Source organism: Narcine bancroftii, chromosome 6 (assembly GCF_036971445.1).
Source record: "Narcine bancroftii isolate sNarBan1 chromosome 6, sNarBan1.hap1, whole genome shotgun sequence".
Classification (NCBI taxonomy): Eukaryota; Metazoa; Chordata; class Chondrichthyes; order Torpediniformes; family Narcinidae; genus Narcine; species Narcine bancroftii.
In genome coordinates, this window is record NC_091474.1 from 238808852 (window position 1) to 238831753 (window position 22902).

Sequence of the window (22902 nt, forward strand, 5' to 3'; positions counted from 1 at the left end):
TTAACTCTTCCCACCAAAGTAATCAGCAAATCTTTCCATTTCTGCAAATCCTTCTCGAACTTCCCTAGAAGAGGAGTATAATTTCATTTATACAAATTCTGCAAGTTATTATCAGTTACTATTCCTAAATATTTAATTCCATCTACCTTCCATTTAAATTGACTTCCTCTTTGATATCTTTCATAATCAAAGTTCATCAATTTTATCCATTTTAACTTTATAACCTGAGACTCTTTCATATTTTTCTAGTGTTGTTTGGAATTTCTCCAAAGATTCATCCATGTTGAATAGATATAATAGCACATCATTGGCAAATAGGCTGATTTTATGTTCTTCTGGTCCAAATTTGAAACCTTTTATGTCCTTGTAATCACCACCAGCAGTTTAATTGCACAGATAAAATGCATTGGGGATAGGGGAACACCTGCCTACTCGATCTACTCAAAGGGAAGACTGCTGACATCTGATTATTAGTTATAATTTTAGCTTGTGGTTTATGATGGAGAGTTTTATCCAATTTATAAATATTCTACCTATACTAAATTTCTCCAATGTTTTAAATAAAAAAAGGCCATTCTAACCAGTCAAATGCCTTTTCAGCATCCAAACAGAATTTATACTCAAATTCAATTTTGATTTAGCTGTATATATTATATTAAATAGTCTGCCCAGACTATGCAGAGTGTTTTCTTTTAACAACTCCCACCTGATCTGCATGTATCCGTTTAGGTAAATATTACCCCAGCCTGTTGGCTAAAGCCTTCACCAATTCTTATAATCAGCATTCAGAAGTGAGATAGGCCTATATGATGAAGTTTCCTATTCTTCTTTGGCAACACTGTAATAATAGCTGTCGAAAAAGAGTCTGGAAGAGTCTGTATCTCCAATGCCCGGTTCAGTACATCCATCATAAGAGGCATCAACAAATCCTTGAATTGTCTAAAGGGCAGGAATCCATCCTCCCCCGGAGACTTATTAGCCAGAAAAGTGCTCAGAGCCTTCTCAATTTCCTCTCTCATGAAAGGGGCATCCAGCTCTGACTTATCTCTGGCCTCTAATTTTGGAAGTTCAGTGGATGCAAGGAACTCACTCATCTCAGTATCATCTACTTATAATTCTGATTTATACAGTTATGTACTATATTGTCTAAAAATATCATTGATCTCTTTCTGATTGTGGGTTACCATGTCTTCATCTGTTTTGATTACATTTATCATCCTCAACGACTCCTCTACCTTCATGCCAGGACAAAACCTTATGTGCTCGGTCTCCTAGTTCAGAATATTTTTTGCTTAGTTTTAAAAATTGTTTTTTTTTCATTCTGTATGTTTGCAATGTATTGTATTTCAATTTTTTATTTTCCATAATTCTATACTTTTCTTGTAAACACATCCTTTGATATTCTTTCTCCAATTCTGTTATTTCCTTCTCCAGAACATCCATTTCCATTATATATTCTCTTTTAAGTTTTATTTTGTATATGAAATAATTTGCTCTCTCAGATAAGCCTTAAGTGTATCCCATATCGAAAAACCTGTTAATGGTGGAAGAGAGATTTATCTCACTAATCAGCTCTCTCTTTCTCCAAATAAACTCACAAAAGTCTGTCCTTTTCAATAACATGGCATTGAAGCCATCCATGCACACTTTCTTGTTTTTCCAATATCGAAATGGTTAAGATTAATGGCGAATGAAAAAAAGAAAGAAAATATAAATCGAAACCAAAGAGCTACGTCATGTGAGGAAGTAATATGAAAACATGGCACTGATCGAATCAGAATCAGAATTTGTTGTCATGAACAAGTCACAAAATTTGTCATTTTTGCAGCATCATCACACAGTACAAACTTTCGTATAAACCTCCTTACAACAATAAATAAAACTAGTGAAAAAAGTGTCTTTGGTTCACTGACCATTCAGGAATCTGATGGCAACGGGGAAGAAGCTGTCCTTGTGCTGCTGAGTGCTCGTCTTTAGGCTTCTGGACCTGATGAGAGCGTGGCCTGGGTGGTCAGGGTCCTCGAGGATAGAGATTGCTTTCTTAAGACACTGTCTCTTGTAGGTGTCCTCGATGGAGTGAAGTCTGGTGCCCGTGATGCCACAGGCCAAGTTAAGTACCTTCTGGAGTTTTTTTTTTGTTCTTAGTGTCGGCACCTCCGTACCAGACAGTGATGCAAACAGCCAGGATTCTCTCCATGGTTCACCTGTAGAGGTTTTTGAGAGTCTTTTGTAACGCACTGAATCTCCTCAAACATCTCACAAAGTATAGCCAGAGGAGAGCCTTGACATGGAAGCTTCAGGGCAGATCCTCGCAGATGTTGACACCCAGATATTTGAAGTTCTTAACTCTCTCCACTTCTGAGTCCTCGATGAGGATTGGGTCAACATGGACAATTTGGGTCAAATGGCCTCTATACAAGCTGTTCAATTCTATGATTCTTATATCAGCCTTGATCTAAATAGTGAGGAAGGTTTTCAGGGATTACAGAGGGATTGGGTTTGTCTGGAGAGTTGGGCTGAAAGATGACAGATGGAATTTAATGTAGAGAAGTGTGAGGTGGTTCACTTTGGTAAAAATAATCGAAATAGGACATAGGTAGTAAAGGGGAGGACATTGGGGAATGCACAAATACAAAGAAATCTCAGAGTTATGGTACAGGGTTCCTTGAAGGTGGATTCTCATGTTGACAGAGTGGTTAAGAAGGCATTTGGTATGTTAGCCTTCATAAATCATATAATAGAGTTTAGGAACTGGGAAGTGATGCTGCAACTGTTTAAGGCGTTAGTGAGGCCAGGTTTGGAGTATTGTGTTCAGTTCTGGTCTCCAAATTATAGGAAAGATATAGATAAGGGGAGAGGGTGCAGAGAAGATTTACAAGGATGTTGCCTGGCTTAAAATACCTAGAGTACAGAGAAAGATCGAAGAGGTTAGGACTTTATTCATTGGAACGTAGATGGTTAAGAGGGGATTTGATAGAGGTGTTTAAAATTATGAAGGGAATAGATAGACTAGATGCAAGCAAACCCTTCCCCCTGAGAGCAGGGGAGGTTGAAACAAGAGGACACAAGTTGAGGGTAAGGGGGCAAAATTTTAGGAGAAACATTAGAGGATGTTTCTTCACTCAGAGAGTGGTGGCTGAATGGAATAATCTTCCAGAGGAAATAGGCAGAGACAATTCTTTCATTTATGAGGAGGCTGGATATATACATAGATAAGTGGGGGTTAGAGGGTTATGGGCAGAGAATAGGCGGGGGGGGATCTAGTGGAGTTGTTGGAGTAAACTGGCATGGACCTGTAGGGCCTGCTTCCATGCCATAAACTGTTATATGGTTATATGGTTAAATGGAGACAGAGTCTGCTCAAAGGGTTAAATGTTTTAGTAAAATGGAGCTAACATTTTGTCTTGATAATCTCTTGTCATCAGAAATTGCGGTATTGCCAGAGCTGCTGTAACGGCATTGGTGCCACTAGTGCGGACCAGGGAGCGGAGTCACAGTGCTCCCGCGGCGTCCAACTGCCCAGTCTGACTGCCGTCCGCTCCATACAAGCTTTAAACGGCATGTAAATGGAACTGACAGTGATTTCACTTAAAAATATTGCGACCATGGGGTCTGCGCCCAAGATGGCCACAAGGGGTTGTGGGGAAGCAGAGGACTGACACAAGGCACCAGAATATGGAGTAAGAAGAGGGGACGACCCACATGGCAGTGATCACTGTGGCAGATCAGTGAGGGGCTCTGAGGCTGAGGAACATACAGGCTGTTGGTGACTCAAGGCGAGGAACCCATGCAGGCAGTGAGCTGCTGGCGACGTACAAAGGATCCACACCAGGTATCGAACTGCTGGAGACTGGCTCAGGACTGGCTGAAGGAGTACTTGGTGTCGGAGCTGGGATGCGAGAGGATGCCGTGAGTGCAGAAGGCTTCCTGATCGTGCTGGAGGTTCAGATCTGGAATTCAGGTTGCCACTAATTTTGACTGGACCCTGTGTGGCAGGAGGGGTTGCGGCAGCACTGGAGGTAAATCCTCAGACATTCAGTTACTCTGAGAGGATTCTCTTTTGCTTTTCTTCCTCTGACTAAAGGTGCTTCAGGCAATTTCTGTTGATGGCGAATCTGTCTGACTTACGGCAAATGAAAATAAATGTTGTGTAATTGCTCTGTCTTTATAAATCTTCGTCCGCGAAGCCAAGCCAAAGAAAGAAAGAATTACATGATAATAAATTGAATCTTGAGATCCAAGCAATACAATTTCTGCTTTGAATGAAACGGAATGACCTACTTTTTTTGTTCTTATGTGCATATTAATTTGTTCAACTCAGTCCAGCCCATTACAGGAAGGACGTGGAGGCTCTGGAAAGGGTAAAGTAGGGGTTGCCAGGAAGTTGCTTGGAATAGAATACATGAGCTATGAGGAGAGGTTGGATAAACTTAGGTTGTTTTCTCTGGAGTGTTGGAGGCTGAGGGGAGACCTGACAGAAGTTTATAAAATTTTGGGAGGCATTCAAAGAGTTGACAGTCTAAATCTTTTTCCCAGGGTAAAAATGGCAGCTCTGAGAAGACATGCATTTAAAGTATCATTGGGGGTGGGGGATGGAGATGTGTGAATAGAGGGGGGGTGGAATTTAAAAGATAGTTGTTTTTTTCACAGGTGTTTGGAATGGGCTGCCAGGGGTAGTGGTGGATGCTGGTATGATCGCAGCATTTAAGTGGCTTCTAGGTAGACACGTGGTCACTCGTCTGAGTGCTACTGGTACCTGCAACCAGTACTACCTGACGCATGATTGAGTAGTCAGCATGTAAACCAGCTCCCCACCAGGCTTGCCTGGTGCAGAGGGTGTTTAGGCAATCTGCAGATTGAAAAACAAGACCTGTCAAAGGGCAGATTAACCCTCTCGAGGGGTCATCTAGCAAACATATGTCGTGAACCACAATTTGGTGGTATACCACCGGCCTACTGCAGGGGGCCACCTGTTTACCTGCAGGAGTATAAGGGGACAGGACAACATTTGGCCGGCTGTCAATCAGTCGGCCTGAAGGGATCAAGCCCCACCCAGTCAGGTGTCAATCACCCTCTGGGCTATAAGTCTGTGCCGGCCTCCCGAGGCCTCACTCAGAGTTGCTGCAGCCACAGGCAGCCTGGCTCTGTGGAAGTCTTTGTCAATTAAAGCCTGTTGTACAGTCTTTATCTTTGTGTGTGTCTGATTCTGGCTAACAGTGCAGCACACACGGAAAGGGCATCTCTTGCATCAAAGTTTGGTCTGACCATTCACTGTACAGAACTTTCCCCCAGCCGGCTTGGACCTCAGCTTGCCAATAGACCGAGAGAGGATGTCGAGAGGGTAGGTCTGGACCTGTGTTACCCCTACTCACCTAAATCCATTCACACACATGCTGATCCTCTCTGAGGAGTGGGGTATCTTCATATCAAATCCCACAAACTGACTGAAAGGAATCATCGTCATCCTAATGGGATGGATAGCCAGAAGAAGAATAAGACGTAGACACAAGATTATGTGGGGAATACAGAAGGGGTGGCCAAACTAATTAACATATGAGCCATATACAATAAACTTCAGGTGTTTGAGAGTCACAAGACATGAAAAAATATTACAATCACATTTTTTGGTCTTACATGCAAATTTTATTACAAAAATGTTTTATTAGGAAATACATGTTCGCAATAATATTTATTAATGCATGTATTTTTACACTGCTCATTTGTATTAATTTCAATAATCACATTTACATACCAAATATTATGTTTGGGGTCTCTCTCCCTGCCACAATGGACATTTATAACGGCCATTGCTTGCGGAAAGCCATAAACATCACGAAGGACACCACACACTCCTCCCGCAATCTGTTTTCCATCCTGCCATCCGGGAAGAGGTACTGAAGCGTTTGGTCCCTCGTGACCAGATTACGAGAGCTGTTTCCCCCAAGTGGCGAAGCTTCTGAACTCTGGGGACACAGGGCCAGCATATGCAACATGATATTTAATAAGTGATATGTTATTTATAAAAATTTTCTGGGATAATTTATTGACGTAAATAACCAGCTTCACGGTCTGGAGAAACGCTATCTCGTTTTCACTGTACACTCAAAGTTTATGGTACGAACGACAAATAAACGTGACTTGACTTGAAATATTTTCAAAATGCTGACTGATTTTCTGTGGAAATCTCTGCTCAAGGAAGTAGCAGAAGGCTGCCTCATTAAATATATTTAAGATACAGCTCTGATATCACTGAGTGTAGAAGCAGGCTCCTGCTCCTGTTTCTGATGTGTTCTCTTTGGGAATGCTGTTGCCACTGGTCTCTGCAGATTGCAGCTTCCGCAGCTGAGCACATGATGTGGGAAGTGACCTGATGCAAATCTGCCTCCTGCATCAGGGCAAGCTAAGGAGGCCAACAACTCTACTCCTCCCCATCCCACCCTCTGCTCCCCTCTTCCTAGTTGCCAGTGGGATGGAGGAAGAGGCTGCTAGAAATGGAAGCTGGGGTGTGGAGCAATATAACCTCTGCACTGACTCTCCATCCAGTGGGGCCAATGCCTGTGGCCACTGACAGGACCTTCACTGCTACTGCCAGCTCCAGTTCTGTTCTTGCTTGGTGCCTGGATGAGGTCCTCATTGATGACCCCTTCCAGCTTCCCTCGCTCTCTGTCATCCCTCCCCCCCCCCCCCCCCCCCCCGCCAGAATGCCTGAACAGATACCCACCTCTGTGGTAGGCCATGCCTTATCGGAGCTCTCCTGGCCTGGTCCTGGCTTCCTTCCCTTTGCAGCCACTCCCTGCAGAGGACTCTCCGCTTTGCCCGACCCTCCTACCGCACACCCCACATTGGCAGTGCTCAGCTGTGGTATGGCTCGGCCCGAGAGAGGAGAACCCAGTTCCGGCATGCACTGCTCACTTTGCTCGTCTGCAAGGGCTTTTCCTCCAGTGCCCACTCCCCTTTCCTGTCACACAGCCCTAGCTGTGACCATCCGGGATGCCTGGTTTAGTAGGAATTCGGAGTCTCCCGGGGTGGTTTCGGAACTGCTCGTATCTCCTCCAGCCAACATATTTTTGCAAGCCACACATTACATGTGAAGGAGCCACAGGTGACTTGCGAGCAGCGGTTTGGCCAACCCTGCCATAGAGGTTTATGCATTATGTTCAAGTGGCAGAGTTTTACTTCGATTTGGGCATCATGTTTGATGCAGTCATCGTGAAGGGCCTGTTCCTGTGCTGAATTGTTCTTTGTTTTACAATCATTTTGATAGGACAGGTCATTCCTAGGTTACAAATGCCTGACATATGAACATGTCTATGTACATATGAGCTCCCATCATATTATTACATTCGAAAGTCTAGTGCAGATATATTTGGCCATACCTATAAATGGCAGAACTAGTTTCCTCTCTTGCTCACTTATGGTAATTATTCTATCTTTTCAGCCTTATATGCTTTTGGTGCCATTCAATACAGTTTTTAAAAATTTTTAAAAGTGTTTATAATTTTTTTTAAAATTAGACATATACCACAGTCACAGTCCCTTTCGACCCATGAGCCCGTGCCTCCCATTTACACCCTATTGACCTTCAATTCCTGGTACATTTCGAAAGGTGGGAGGAAACCAGAGCCCTCAGCAAAACACATGCAAACACAGGGAGAATATAGAAACTCGGAACAGTCAGCTCAGGATTCAAACCTTGGTCCTGAGCGCGGGTGCTATAAGTAACAGCATTGTGCTAACCGCTGCGCTAACAGTTCCGCCCCTTAATGTGGCGGTATAGTTACCATATCGAATGATTTGTTTGTGTTTTTATTGACGTCTGGACAAAATTGATTAATAGCTATCTATAAAACCGAATGCATTCATAACTCGGAGAATATTTTGCTTTGGGAGGGAGGGACTTCTGTTAGTGGGGCCTATTTGAATACAACATTTTAGTTTGGATTAATTTTCACTTGCCATGTTTGTGTGCATGGATGCATTAATATCTTACAATATTACTATATGGTTTGGAGTATTATTGCTTTTATTTTAAACTCGATTGTTTTATATATATTCTGCCCCCACTCATACAGATCCTATATGCAGTTTTGGCACATAAATACTACCTTATTGTATCTTGGCAGAAACCGTTGATTGTCAAAAGAATAAGTCAGCATTTTGAAAGTTTTCACTTTATTTTCATATCGATTTGTTAAGGCCATGTAATCCTTGACACACTTGCGAATGTTTTGAAGGAATGGATAAATTAACCTAATGGTCCCTCAGTAAAATTCCTCAGAGGATACTTACTTTACAGTTGAAGCTGATGGATTTAAGATAAATTATTGACTTGGCTGAGAAATTTGTTGTGCATCAGGAGACAGCAAGTAAGTCACTAAAATTAGTGAGCTACAACAAAGAATATCCCACAAGGATTTGTGGTGGGGTTACAACTCTTCACCAGATTTATGGCTGGGAAACCGATCATTTATTTGCTGATGACATGAACATATGTCGCTTTGTAAATAGTGCAGTGGAAAAGAGTGAATTACAGACCCATTAAAATAACAATGCCAGCACATGTGAGGTTTTAGACCTAAAAGGTTAGGACAGAATGCTGTGGAAATGGTGGATAACAAGATAGAACAGAGGTAAAGTGGTAAATTGGATCAGCAAATTTGCAGATGACAGAAAGATTAGAGGTGCTGTGGACAGTGAGAAAGGCTTTCAAAACTTGCAGAGGGGTCTGGGCCAGCTGGGAAAATAGGCTGAAAAATGGCAGATGGAATTTAATGCAGGTGTTTCATTTTGGTAGGACAAACCATGAAAGGACATGCACGATGAATGGTAGTTCACTGAGGAGTGTGGCAGAACAGAAGGATCTAGGAATACAGATACATAATTCCCTGAAAGTAGCATCACAGGTAGATAGGGTTGTAAAGAGACCTTTTGGCATATGGGCCTTCATAAATCAAAATATTGAGTCTAGGAGTTGGGATATTATGGTAAAATTGTGCAAGACATTGGTGAGGACAAATTTGGAGTACAGTTTTGGTCACCTAACTACAGGAAAGATATCAATAAGATAGAAAGTGTGCAGAGAAAATTTACTAGGATGTTGCTAGAACTTAAGGGAAAGATTAAACAGGTTTGGATTATATTCCCTGGAGTGTACAAGAAATATGAGAGATTTGATAGAGGTATACACAATTATGAGGGGTATAGACATAGTAAATACAAGTAGGCTTTTTCCACTGAGAATAGGTGAGATTCATACCAGAAGACATGGGTTAAGGGTGAAAGCGGAAAATTAAGGCAACTTCTTCAACTAGAGAGTAGTGGGAATGTGGAACGAGCTGCCAGCTGAAATGATGATTGTGGGCTCGTTTTTAACATTTAAGATTAGTTTGGAGCTCGCTTTGGCAGCACATATACTAAAATTGGAATGATACAGAGAAGGTTAGCATGGCCCCTGCGCAAGAATGACACACAAAATTGTGAAGCGTTCCATATTAAAAAAAGAAAAGCAAAGATGAATTGGGACTGGTACATGGATGGGAGAGGTATGAAGGGCTGCAGACTGAGTGCAGGTCAGTGGGACCAGGCAGATTAATCATTCGGCACAGACTCAAATAGCCAAAGGGCCTGTTTTCTGTCCATCAATGTTCTATGGTTCTAGGTCCAAAGAGAGCTGAGATCAATATACGTTGATAGTTATGTCATGGAAATGCGCAATGATTATTATTAGTCCCACAAAATGCTGGCCTTTAGTGGAGGATATGGAAGGGCAAGGAACTGGAAGTTATCAGAATCAGAATTTATTGTCATGAATAAGTCACGAAATAAAAACAAAGTAGTACACAAAATGTAAAGCTGTATCTTTGGTTCATTGATCATTCAGGAATCTGATGGCAGTGGGAAAGAAGCTGTCCTTGTGCCGCTGAGTGCTCGTCTTTAGGCTCCTGTACCTTTTTTCCGATGATAGCAGATTGAAGAAGGCATGACCTGGGTGGTGGAGGGGGAGGGGGTCCTTGATGATAGAGGCTGCTTTATTAAGACACCACCTCTTGTAGATGTCCTCGATGGAGTGAAGTCTGGTGCCCATGATGTCATAGGCCGAGTTAACAACCTTCTGCTTCGTTTTTTGTCCTGAGATTTAGTGCCTCCATATCAGACAGTGATGCAACCAGCCAGGTTGCTCTCCACAGTACACCTACAGAGGTTTTTGAGAGTCTTTGCTGACATACCGAATCTCTTCAAGTACCTCACAGAGTATAGCCACTGGCAAGACTTCTTTGTGATTGCATCAACATGGAGACTCCAGGACAGATCCTTGGAGACGTTAACACCCAGGATTTTGAATGTCTTGACCCTCTCCTCTACTGAGCCATCGATGAGAACTGGGTCGTGTTCCCCTGACTTCCTCTTTTTTTTAAATTTAAAAAAAAATTTTCACACTATGAACCATACTGACCAAAATACACACAAAGATTTCCCTCTTGAATATACACACCACAATCATTTCCTTGGTTTTGCTAATGCTGAGCGCAAGATTGTTGGCATGACACCACTCAAAGAGCTGATCCATCTCCCTCCTGAACACTTCCTCATTGTCGTTTGTGATTCTGCCGACAACTGGTGGTGTCATCGGCAAACTTGTAGATGGCGTTGGAATTGTGCTTGGCCGCACTGTCATGGGTGCATAATGAGTGGACTAAGCATGCATCCTTGAGGTGTGCCTGTGTTGATAATCAGTGAGCAGGAGATGTTGGATCATATGTATTAATTGTTTTTTTGAATGAATGTATCATGGTTTATAATCAATAAATAAAATATTCAAAAAAAAGTGAAGAGAAGATGTTTCCAATTCGTACTGATTGTGGCCTTCTGATGAGTACGTCAAGGATCCACTTGCAGCGGGATTACAGAGGCCCAGAGTTTGAAGCTTCTTGATCAGCATGGAGGGATTAATGGTGTTGAAAGCTGAGCTGTAGTTGATAAATATAGACGTGTGTATGAATTGCTCTTTCCAAGGTGATCCAGAACTGAGTGGAGACCCAGCAATTGTTGGTGATATTGCATCTGCTGTGAATCAATTGTGACGATAGGCGAATTGCAGTGGGTCCAGACCTTTGCTTTGGTACGTGTCAATTCTGGCCATGACCAGCCTCTCAAAGCATTTCAGTACAATAGAAATTAGTGTTAGGGCGATAGTCGTTGAGGTTGCTCCCTCTGCTCTTCTTGGATGATTGATGCCCTTTTGAAGCAGGTGGGAACTGCATGAGGTTCAACATGTCCGTGAACACTCTGGCCTGTCGGTTGTTGCAGACTTTCAGTACTCTGCCAGGTACGCTCTCAGGGCCTGACACCTTGCGAGGGTTTACCCTCTTGAATGGTGTTCTGACATCAACCTCAGAGGCAGACATTACAGGGTCCTTAGCCTTTGCAGGGATTCTATTAGGCACTGTGTCGCTCTCCTTCTGAAAGCGGGCATAGACGGTGTTCAGCTCTCAGCCATCTAGGGTACTTGCTTTGTAGGCTGTAATGCTACAGCTTTTCAAAGACCTGGTTAAGCAATAGTTGGAGAGGTTGGGCACGTTTTGAAACTGCCCTTTCTGAATGAGTCATTGACCTAGAAGGGAGTGCTGTGCAGATATACCAGAATGATATTTGTGTAGCAGACCTACTAATGTTGACAAAGCACATCCCGTCGCCTCTAATAAACTTCTCTTGTGAAGTTTTGACCGAAAAAGTACTTGAATAAGGTTTTTGTTTTTTGTAATTAAAATGAGGAGCGAGTTGCTTGATTAAAGTTTTCAGAATTCTGAGGATAACTGATGAAATAGGACTAAAGGCCACAGTCTAGATTAGAATTTGGAGCAAACACTTCTACATGGAATTTGGAATGCTCTTCTGGAAATAGGGACTAATGGCAATTGGTACTTTTAAAGCTGAGATCAAAAGATTTGTTTGCCATCTGAATTTCAGAATAAAGGCAGGTTTATAGCATGAGAATAAAAACCAGCCACAATCTCATTAAATATTGGAACTGACTAAAAGGGCAAAGCAGCCTGGTATTTTTCAGCGTTTCTTTGTTCCTATTATTGAGTGAGGGTACTTAAGGAAAAGATCACACTGTGGAAGAATAATCTCTTCATCACCTTAAATAGGAAAGTAATATAAAAGAAGTAAGGATCTTTAATCTCTCTTCATAGTTGCCAAGGTCTGCCTTAAACCCAGTTCCCTTCAAATGTTTTTGCGATTCTGTTTCCCAACACAAGTTCTAGATATTGGAACCAAAGGTCAGGAACTTGAAATGATGGGCAACTTAGTCAACATGGACAAGTTGATCCGGAGGTCCTGATTCTGTGCTGCATAGCTTCGTGCCTCTTGGATTCTGTGGCATAGGGGTGAATGATTAAAATTTTATGTCATCCTGCCACCCATGCCATTAGTTTTGAAAACCCGCCGAAGGAAATGACAGAATTTGAACATGCCAATTTAAATATCACCTAGATTGCCCTTCTGTGACCAGACTAAGGAACCACGCACCCAACCCATATGTCTCAGTATAGTTAAAGTCAAGTTCAATGAGGAAATGAAGAGGGCGACTCATTGAACATGGGATATAATAATGGCGTTGATACTAAAAGTTAGCCAGAGTCGGGCAGAGACCTAGCCTGTTCAGTATCTGTACTTATCTGGTGATAAGGAACTTGGCACTTCCAATTTTATTTCAGCTTTCTTACTGTGACATAGGAACATATGAATTAAGAGCAGACTTACGTACTTGTCGGAGTACCACTCAGTTTCCCAAGTCTGCTGTCCAATGACGACTCAGAAAGGAAAATAATTCTTTAAAATCAAGTTCTTAAGCTCAATGTTATTGTAACATTGACCAAGATGCAGTGATTGTTTTGAGAGGTAACTAGTTAGACATCTCATACCTAGTGCAAGGAAAGACATGGCAAGAAAGTGCAGAATTGCTGAGAAAGATCAAAGGCAACATAATTTGACTATTTGGGGATACATTCCAGAGTCTGACTATGGCATGAATGAAACTGTTCCTGAATCTGGTGGTGCCTGATCTCACACTCATGAATCTTCTTTCTGACGTGACGGGAGGGAGAGGTGAAGGGAGTGTGGGATGAGTCATTGATTGCTTTTCCAGAGCAGTGGGAGATGTAGAATAGATGAAGGAGGGGTAGGGGTGTGTATAATGGACTGAGCCATGTTCACAACTCCAAAATTTCTTCAGTAACTTTAGAACACTACAGGTCAGTTCAGGCCCTTCAGCCCTCGATATTGTTCTAACCCATATAAGCCTTCAAAAAATGTACTAAACCCTTCCTGCCTCATAACCCTCTACTTTTCTTTCATCCATGTGCCTAAGGGTCTCTTAACTGCTTTTGATGTTTCAGCCTCCATCAGCACCCCTTCCAGGAACCCACAACTCTGTGTAAAAAAAACTTACCCCTGACGTCTCCCTTAAACTTCCCTGACCACTTTGTGCAGATGTCCTCTGGTGTTGGCCACTCCTGCCCTGGGAAAAAGGCACTGGCTGTCCACCTTATCTATGCCTCTCAGAATCTTGTAGATCTCTATTAAATCTCCTCTCTTCCTTCTGTGCTCCAAAGATAAAAGTCCTAGCTCTGCTAACAACATCCTGGTAAATCTTCTCTGCACCCTCTCCATTGCTTCCACATCCTTCCTGTAATATGAGGTGACCAGACTGATCTCTGACAAAGATTTGGAGAAGCAGGCGAAACAAACTGGCAGTCCTTGCTTCTTTAATTAAAGCAATCTACTATGGTCATCTTTCTTTCTCCCTGCCCTATTTTCAATAACCTTCATTTGACACTGGGTATTATTTCTATAAAAGTAGTGGAAGGGCAGCTTAGTTTAGACCAGAGGTTCTCCACCTTTCTCTCCTTAGATCACCTTGTATTTTTTTTTACTTACCGCAGACCACCTGTATAACAAATGCGCGGAGCACCAGTGGTAAGTGAGGTGGCTGGCAAATTCGAGTCCCTTCCAAGACCACACCGGGGATTCTTTGTTTTATGTCAATCAGAATGTTGTCTGAGATATTTAGCTTCATTGTTGTCAAATTTTCAACTTTGTTTTACCTATCACTTGTTTATCACATGGGTAATATTTGTCATCACAGACTACCCATAATAAACCCATGGATCACCAGACCACGGGTGGAGAAATACATATTTAGAGTTTTGGAGCAGAAATAATATTGTCTAGAAATTAAATTGCACGTTGCCATGTTTTCATGAAAGATAAAACAAGTACAAAAACCCTGACCCTGCAGGATGTGGAGTGTGATTTTGATCCTCCGTGTGCATCCTGCATAATGCACAGTGAATCCTGGCCATGCAAAGTGGCTTTCAGTGTGCACCTGGACCTGCATGTGGGTGCCATGCTGCACATGAGCTAGTCATACTTCCAGTGATAGCTACACTCTCATGACTCAAAGGGGATTTTGCCGAGCTGGTGCCAAGCTAGCACTTCTCTGGCTCTCTTTCGGGCACCTGTTCCTCCAAAAAAGAAGACAATGATTCCAACAGTATGGGCAACCCTCACTGTGTCACGTCAACCTTCTGATCTCCTGACTTGGCACATCCAACTGTAAAGCCTGATTGCTTCCTCCCACCCTGACTGAGCATTGCAAAACCCCAGGTTCGCACCTAAATGGCTATTTAGTAGCACAAATAACGTAGGCCCAGATATAAGCATTACCTAACCTCTGAATTCCTATCTTATAGACGTGCTTAATGTGGCTTTGCAGGTGCTGTCCAATCTCTAGATTAACGTTTGGAATGATGAGATATGATAACCTGATTGTGAATCTAAATTTTCATTATGGGGAGGCAGGAAACAATTATCCTTCAGGTTTCTTTTCCTGACAGCACACCACACAATTTCGTTTTGTCCTAGTCCTTAATTATTCAGAATCATTCAGAGAGATCATTCTCCAGAAGCATATTTGGTGCCGTGATAATCAGACTGAGGTTCCATAATTAGGTTTATTCTTTCATCCTAAGACCATAACAAATAGCAGTAGAAATAGGCTATTCAGCCCATCGAGTCTTCCCCACCATTCAATCATGAACTGATCCATTTTCCCACTCAACCCCTCTGCCCGACCATCACCCCAGGACCACTGATGCCCTGGCTAATCAAAAGCCTATCAATCTTTGCCTCAAATGCATCCAATGACCTGCCTCCACGATCACCTATGGCGACAAATTCCACAGATTGTCCACCCTCAGGCTGAAGAAATTCCTCTGCATCTCTGTTCCAATCACATTGCAATATATTTCTGTCGACCAGCGAATTCCCCCTCATGCAAGGTTGAACAGAGGTGGATTTCAGGAGGCTAATATTTTCTATTCCACATACAGGCTGAGATTTATTTTTAATTTTGAATTGTCAACAATTGTAATCTTGCACATGGAAGCAACTTATTTTGTTATTTAAAACACATTTAAAGTTTTTAAACGCTAACTTTTAAAATGCTAATTCTGCAACCAAACTCAAAGGTGAAAAGTATCAATTTGCTACTTTAAATCTCGTCCAAGAATACAGCAGTGGCCGATTTATCAGCCAATATAAAGTTGTTTTGCACTTTACAAACCTTGTTCGGTGTGATTGCCAACATTGTTATTTTGAAGGCTATGGTCAGTGTTTATTTTCAAGGTGTAAGATGGTTTTCTTTTCACAGTGTCATTTCTTCCTCTGTGTGTTGCCATGTTGTTATTAGTTTCTGAATGAATTCTTGAATCTGATCTCTCCACGCTTTGGAGCACCATTGATCACTCTCCAGTGATTTCTTGTTCAAACGTGGACTAACTGGTAATGCTTCATGACATACTTGACATCTGATAAATGTGCTCTGCCAAAGAAGGTTCAATTTAAACCACAATTGTAGCTGAAAACAACTAGTTGCCAAAGCTTTGTACCTTAAGCCATTCGGCAATTCAGTCTCAACAGAGACCATGGAATGAAAACATCTTTCACTCAGAAGAGATCAGATTTCTGACTCCAGGTGAAATTTGGCCATTGAGATGGTGTCACAGAGCATTAAAAGCAGGATGTTTGGGAACATTTAACATGGATCAAAATTTGTATTTAAGAGTGTTTTCCTTGGATCTGGAATTGCATAATAAGAATTGGGAAGTTCTTTGATGAAGTTACTATTGAATTCTTGGTTCAGCTTTTTTTTTGTCTGAAGTCATTAGGACTTATGAGTTTTTATGAGATTGAGATTTTTGTCCCAACTTTTCAAAGTTTAGAAATAACACAAGGAATATTTGGAAATTTGGATTGTTTGCCACCTACAGGAAAAAAAAACCTAGATCTTTGTCCGAGTTCCTATTCTTTGATCCAGATGTCCTTACACGTGACATCTCTCTGGACTGGAGATGGAAAATAATCTTCTGATCTGCTGTCTGTAAACTGTGAGCCAGTTCCACCCAAGGCAACCAGGAAACATTTGGTTTCAGCCTGTGTTCAATGAGACCTTTTGGTCTTAAAATAATTCTGAGGCAGAACAAATTTAAATCGAGTAATGCTGCTACATTTCCAATGTGCTATCCAAATAGAACAGGTGAGTTGTATAATCCATGTGTTGCCATTAGGGATCCAGAGTTCAATTCCCATCAAGGTAACTGGGAAGGATTCATTCAATAATCATGTTTAAAATCTTATTGGTGATTTTTAGTTGAATTTAAATTTAGACATACAGCACAGTAACTGGCCATTTCGGCCCACGAGTCCGTGCAACCCAATTTACACCTAATTAACCTCCACCCTGGTATGTTTTATTCGAAAGGTGGGAGGAAACCAGAGACCCTCAGGGAAACCCACGCAAACACAGGGAGAACATGCAAACTCCTTACAGACATGCAGGATTTGAATCCCGGTCCCTATTGTTGGCGCTGTAAAGGTATTGCGCTAACCGCGCTGCCCCTCACTGGTGATAGTGTAGTGAGCGTCTGCATTAGTGGAGTGAAAGTTGAGATCTGTAGTCAGTGGATTCATCCAGAATTCGTGAGTTTATTTTATCTCGTGTGCAGCACTTTTAAGGTGTTTGAAACTCTCGCTCCTTGTGCCGGAAGTCACATCAAGGCTGGAAAGAAACATAGAAAATAGGTGCAGGAGAAGGTGATTAGGCCCTTCAAGCCTACACCACCATTGATTCTGAGCATGGCTGATCATCTACTCAGTACCCAGTACTTGCCTCCTCCCCATATCCCCTGATCTCCTGAGCCACAACAGCCAAATCTAACTCGCTCTTAAATATGGATAAGAAATTGGCTTCAACTACTTCCTGTGGCAAAGAATTCCACAGATTCACCACTCTTTGAGAGAATTTTTTTTCTCAATTCAGTCCTAAAAGACATCCCCTTTATCCTTAAACTGTGATCCCTGGTTCTGGTTTTCCCCAACATCGGGAACAACCTTCCTGCATCTAGCATCCAATCCCTTAAGAATTTTATACATTTCTATAAGACCCCCCAACCAATCTTCTAAATTCCAGCGTATAAGCCTAGTCGATACAGCCTTTCTTCATATGCAAGTCCTGCCATCCCTGGCATCAGTCCAGTGAACTTTCTTTGCACTCCCTTCATGGCAACGATGTCTTTCCTCAGATAAGGAGACCAAAACGATGCACAATACTCCAGGTGTAGTGTCACCAAGGCCCTGTACAGCTGCAGTAGAACCTCTCTGCTCCTGTACTCGAATCCTCTTTCTATGAATGCCAACATACCATTCCCTATCCTCCCTGTCTGCTGAATCTGCACGCCCACTTTCAATGGCTGGTGCACAGCGACACCCAAGTCTCGTTGCATCTCTCCTTTTCCTATTCGGACACCACTTGGGGAATAATCTTCTCTCCTGTTCTTGCCTCCAAAGTGGATAACCTCACATTTCTCCACATTATATTGCATCTGCCGTGCCTTGGCGCACTCACCTAACTTGTCCAAATCACCTTCCATCTTCCTAGCATCCTCTATACAGCTAACCCTGCCACCTAGCTTCGTGTCATCTGCAAATTTGGAGATGCTGCTTTCTATTCCCACATCTAAGTCATTGATATATATTGTAAATAACTGGTCCTAGCATTGAGCCTTGCAGTTCCCCACTAGTCACTGCCTGCATTCTGAAAAGAACCCGTTTATTCTTACTCTTTGCTTCGTGTCTGTCAACCAATTCTCTATCCACCTCAATACCATCCCTCCTATACCATGTGTATTAAATTGGTGCACTAATCTCCTGTGCAGGACCTTATCAAATGCCTTCTGAAAGTATGATATTCCCCATAAGTGCATGGCCTGTGCGCAGGCAGGCTCCCTGCTCTTAACGGAAGAGAAGGACATGCTGCTGCTCCGATGGTATGCGTGTCACACTCAGAGCCGGTTTACCTGACCACCAAGTGAGTGGGTCGCCACAAAAGTATATTTTGGACAAAAACATTTCAGATTTCATAAATCTGAAATATGAAATAAAAAATTACAGATGGGTGTGAAGCAGATGGAGTTACTTTTTAAAATAGATTGCATATCCCTATGCTATGGGAAATAGACCAAATTGAGTTCTACCATGCCGTGGGTTGGCACCACTTATCAGGGGTTTAAAACATTCCTCAATGTACCACACTTTTCACTGCAATTTTTAAATAGGCAAATACAGAGAACGTGTCCCCTCTGTTTACCCCCATTAAAGTATGTTTCACAGAATCCCAATAATTTCACTTTTAATAAAAAGATATTGCATTTTGTGTTTGCAAAATTGCTAATTATCAAAAGCTATATGAACTCATGTTTGAGACTAAAGGGTCGCCATATGCACTGCATGACAATTCTAAACACGTCTGAGAGCCTGTCAGAATTAAGTTTATTATTCACATTGCTGACAAGTTTATTGTTTCAATAGATTGTCAAATAAAAATTTGGAATGCAGAAATGACATTGTTTACATGAAAGATTATTTGTAAAATTGTAAATGATCTAATATTAAACAAACCGACAGTGCATGCTGAGAAATTGAACTGTGTTACACTTACTTACAGCTACAAAAATCACTAGTTCTGGAGTGCTCTATTACAGCTTGAACTGTGCATGAAATACGCTTGATCTTACATTTCCATCAACAATGCTTACATATCGTGTTTCAACTGCTTTATGGACCCTTAAGCAGCTTAATGCCCATCTGATGACTTCACCTCAAATTTTAGTGATAAAGTCAAGCCAGGTCAAATCAAGTACAACCTGATGAAACAGTCCTTGGGTGCAAAACCAAGGTGTTTATTCCTTGACGAAGGGGGTCAGGCTCAAAACGTCAGCAATATATCTTTGTCGCCCATGGACGCTGAAAGACTGGCTGAGTTCCTCCAGCATTTTGGTGTGTTTTACTGCAATCAAAGTGTCTGCAGACTTTCATGTTTCGCGCATAACACGCAGACACACAACTAGACATACACATACAAATGGCAATACAAAGGCAGGACAAGCATTCGTATATACAAATAAATAAATTATATTGTTTCATGAATGTGAGAATCTCAGATGGATATGAGAGATTTTGGGAAGAATATTTATTTTTGCTTTTTTTAGCTCCCCTATTCTGATAAGCCGCTGATCTCCTGCTTTTGAACTTGAACTTTTGGTACGTACTAGAATCAAAGACTTGGAAAGCACGACCAAGTGGCCTACCTGAGCTTGTCTCATTTGCCTGCATTTGTTCTACATCCCTCTCAACCCTCCCTATCCATGTCCCTGACTGCATGTTTCTTAATAGTTGTAATTATACATACCTCTTTCACTTCCTCTGGCAAGTTATTGCACATAGATACCACCCTCTGTGTGCAAAAATGTACCTCTCTTTTAAAACTTTCCTCTCTCATCTTAAACCTATGCCTGCTAGTTTTAGACTCCCCTAACCTGGGAAAAACACTGTTACCATTCAACTTACCTATGCCCTTCATAATTTGATATGGCTCCAAAAGGTCATCCTCAGCCTCCTTTGGTCCAAAGAAAAAAATGGCTCAGCCTATTCAGAAATAAAACACAAAAGTCTACAGACACCATGGTTGAAGTAAAAACACAACGCTGGAGAAACTCAGCAGATCAAACTCTGTACTTCCTATAAAAGATACATAACCAACGTTATGGGCGATGCACAGTAAATAACTTGAGAGACGGAGTCTGAGACAATGATTTATAGGCTTTCACCCTGTGCCGTGACCCAGGCTTTCTGGGGAAGGGTCAAGGGTTTATACAAGGTTAAAGAAGGAGGGGCTACAGGTACAGTGATAGAACGGGGCAGAACCAGGTAATCAGGAATACGGTAGTTCAGCAGTTCACCAGAATGTGGTTAAGACCCTCATCAAGCCCCTGTTGAAGGGCTCAAGCCCAAAACATTGGTTTTGTATCTTTATCTTTGCTGTATTAAATACACTGTTTGACCTGCTGAGTTTCTCCATCATTGTTTTTTGACCTCAGCCTATTCAGTCTCTTCTTACAACTCAAGAGCTCCAGTTTGAAAAAAATAACCAATTGAAACAAAGACACAGCTGCATGCTTGGAGATAAAGAGTTTAACTGTAATTGTTACGTTCAATATTGAGCCCCCGAGGTTGCCTTAATTAGACGATGAGATGCAGCGCTTCGAGTTTATGCTGGCATTGTTAGAGTAGCATGGAAGGTCAAAGGTGGAGAGGTCAGAGTGGAAGTCAGAGGGAAAGTTTAAGTCACTGGTAGCTTGCAGACTAAATGCAGGTGTTCTGCAAAGTGGTTATCCAACCTGCAGTTATTTTTGGTGCAGAGGAAACCAAGTCATGAAAATTGAATGCAACCCATCAGATTGGAGGTCTGACAACATAAAGATTGGATTGAATTTAATTCTTTCTTCTCATGTGTACTGAAAAACAGTGAAAAACTTGATCACAACAGGTGCATAATTGGGCACGAACATATGTGAATTGCAATTTCATTGTTTGGATAGTGGAAAGGGAAGAGGTAAATGGGTGGTATTGCACCACATGTTGCATGGGAACGTGAGGAGGAGTGCAATTGGTGGAGATGGAAGAGTGAACCTGGGAATCCTTGGTGGAGCAACCTATTTGTAATACCGCACCTGAAATTGTTAAAGTCAGTATTGAGTCCTCATCTGATATTGGTGGGTTCTGTATTCTCAGGTTTAAAAGCTAAGGCTGGAAATATTGAGTTGGCACTCATGGGACAGTGCAGGGTAACATGGCAATATATTGCTGAAGTTTGAATGAGTGGTTTGCCAGGGAAGTTTTCCAGAAATAGTAATATTTGATGACTGTTTCAGCAACATTTTGGCTGATGGGGTAGAAGAGTTTGCAGTTTCAGGGATGAATAGAAGCAATCCTTATAATGTGGAGTTGTAATGTCAGTCAGTGACCAGGCAGAATTCTTACAATGTGAACCATCAGCTGCTACTTCCAGATCTCAGAATGGACTAAGTGCCAAGAATGTGGCTTTTTTTTTTCCACAGGGTTCAATAGATAATTCAGAATTAGAGTCACAGAGACACAAGTTCTATATGGAGCGGAATATGGCCCTTCAGCCCAACCTGTCCATGCCGACAAGTTAATCCCATTTACCTGCATTTATCCCATATCCTTCTCAACCTTTCCTCTCCATGTACCTATCTCACTTGTCCATGTGGGGCTCTGACGCTCCGTTGGCAACAGTTTGTTACCAACCATCATCACCGCCAGACCTACATGCATTACTTGCTGTGATGACTGAAAGAAATATTTAAAAAAGCCATCCAGCAGAATTTATTGTGTTTGGTGCTGCATTTATCTTCTTTTGTAAGCAGAGAATCAAGTTTTTTCTTGTTAAGTCCAAAACATTATTTTCATGTGAGATCTGAAATTCACCTCTACTTAAAATGCCATGTTTGTATGTAACATCACCTGCAACATCGCTGGATTGAAATAAAATACAGTGTACTGTAACATTTTGATCAATACACAACATGGTAGGTGGAGACTGAAAGCCTGCCATTGTTTGTTGTTGTTTAACAGCTGATACAGGTGTTCTGCTGCACTGCCGGAAAGATATTATTCCAAAATCCGAAAAAATCCAAATTCTGAAACACTTCTGATCGCGTGCATTTCAGATAAGGGGGTCTCGAACTCTATAACAATTGTCACTGCTTCTACCACTTCCTCTTGAAGCTTGTCCATATACCCACCACCCTCTGTATGAAGGTCCCTTTTAAATCTTCCCCTCTCACCTTAAATCTGTGTCTTCTAGTTTTAGATTCACCTCCGCTGGAGGAAAAGGTTATGACAGTTGAGCTTATTTCTGCCTCTCTCGATATTTTATAAACCTCCAATTTAAAAAAAAACGATTTACCACATGGTAGAAGCTGATTCCAGCCGTTGAAATCCATTCCGCCCAATTTCACCCAATTAACCTACAATGTTGAAGAAGGTGGGAGGAACTGGAGCACCTGAGGAAAACCCTCTCAGGTCACAGGGAGAATGAACAAACTCCTCACAGACACCAGTACGAAGGGCTCAAGCCTGAAACATTTTTTTTTTGCTTTTTTTAATTTAACTTTGTATTTCTATCTTTGACTGGCTGAGTTGCTCCAGTATTATGTTTTTACCCCTTGCAGACAGCATTGGTTTCGAACCCAGGTTGCACTGGTGTCGCGCTAATCGTTATACTTAACCATGCTGCCCTTAATTTTAAAAGTTGTGGAAGTTGATCAGCTGAATTCCAGGAAAGATTTGTTGATATTAAAAAAAATATCAACTACCTATCTCCTAAATGCAGTGATTCAAAAATGTTGCTTCACTCAGATCATTTGTGTCTGAAGATTTTTCACAAAAAAAAACTTTGCAAAGGCTTAATAAGATAAT

General features: G+C 41.8%; 1 protein-coding gene and 1 non-coding gene across 7 annotated transcripts in view; both read left to right on the forward strand.

The window, feature by feature from the left end:
• The window catches only part of kif6 (kinesin family member 6), a 645381-nt gene that overhangs the window by 212374 nt on the left and 410105 nt on the right, over window positions 1-22902 (forward strand). The gene's annotated exons all lie outside the window — the stretch shown is intronic.
• Window positions 9390-9496, forward strand: LOC138737809 (U6 spliceosomal RNA). Its single transcript, XR_011341251.1, has one exon. It is a non-coding gene; the product is annotated as a U6 spliceosomal RNA (small nuclear RNA).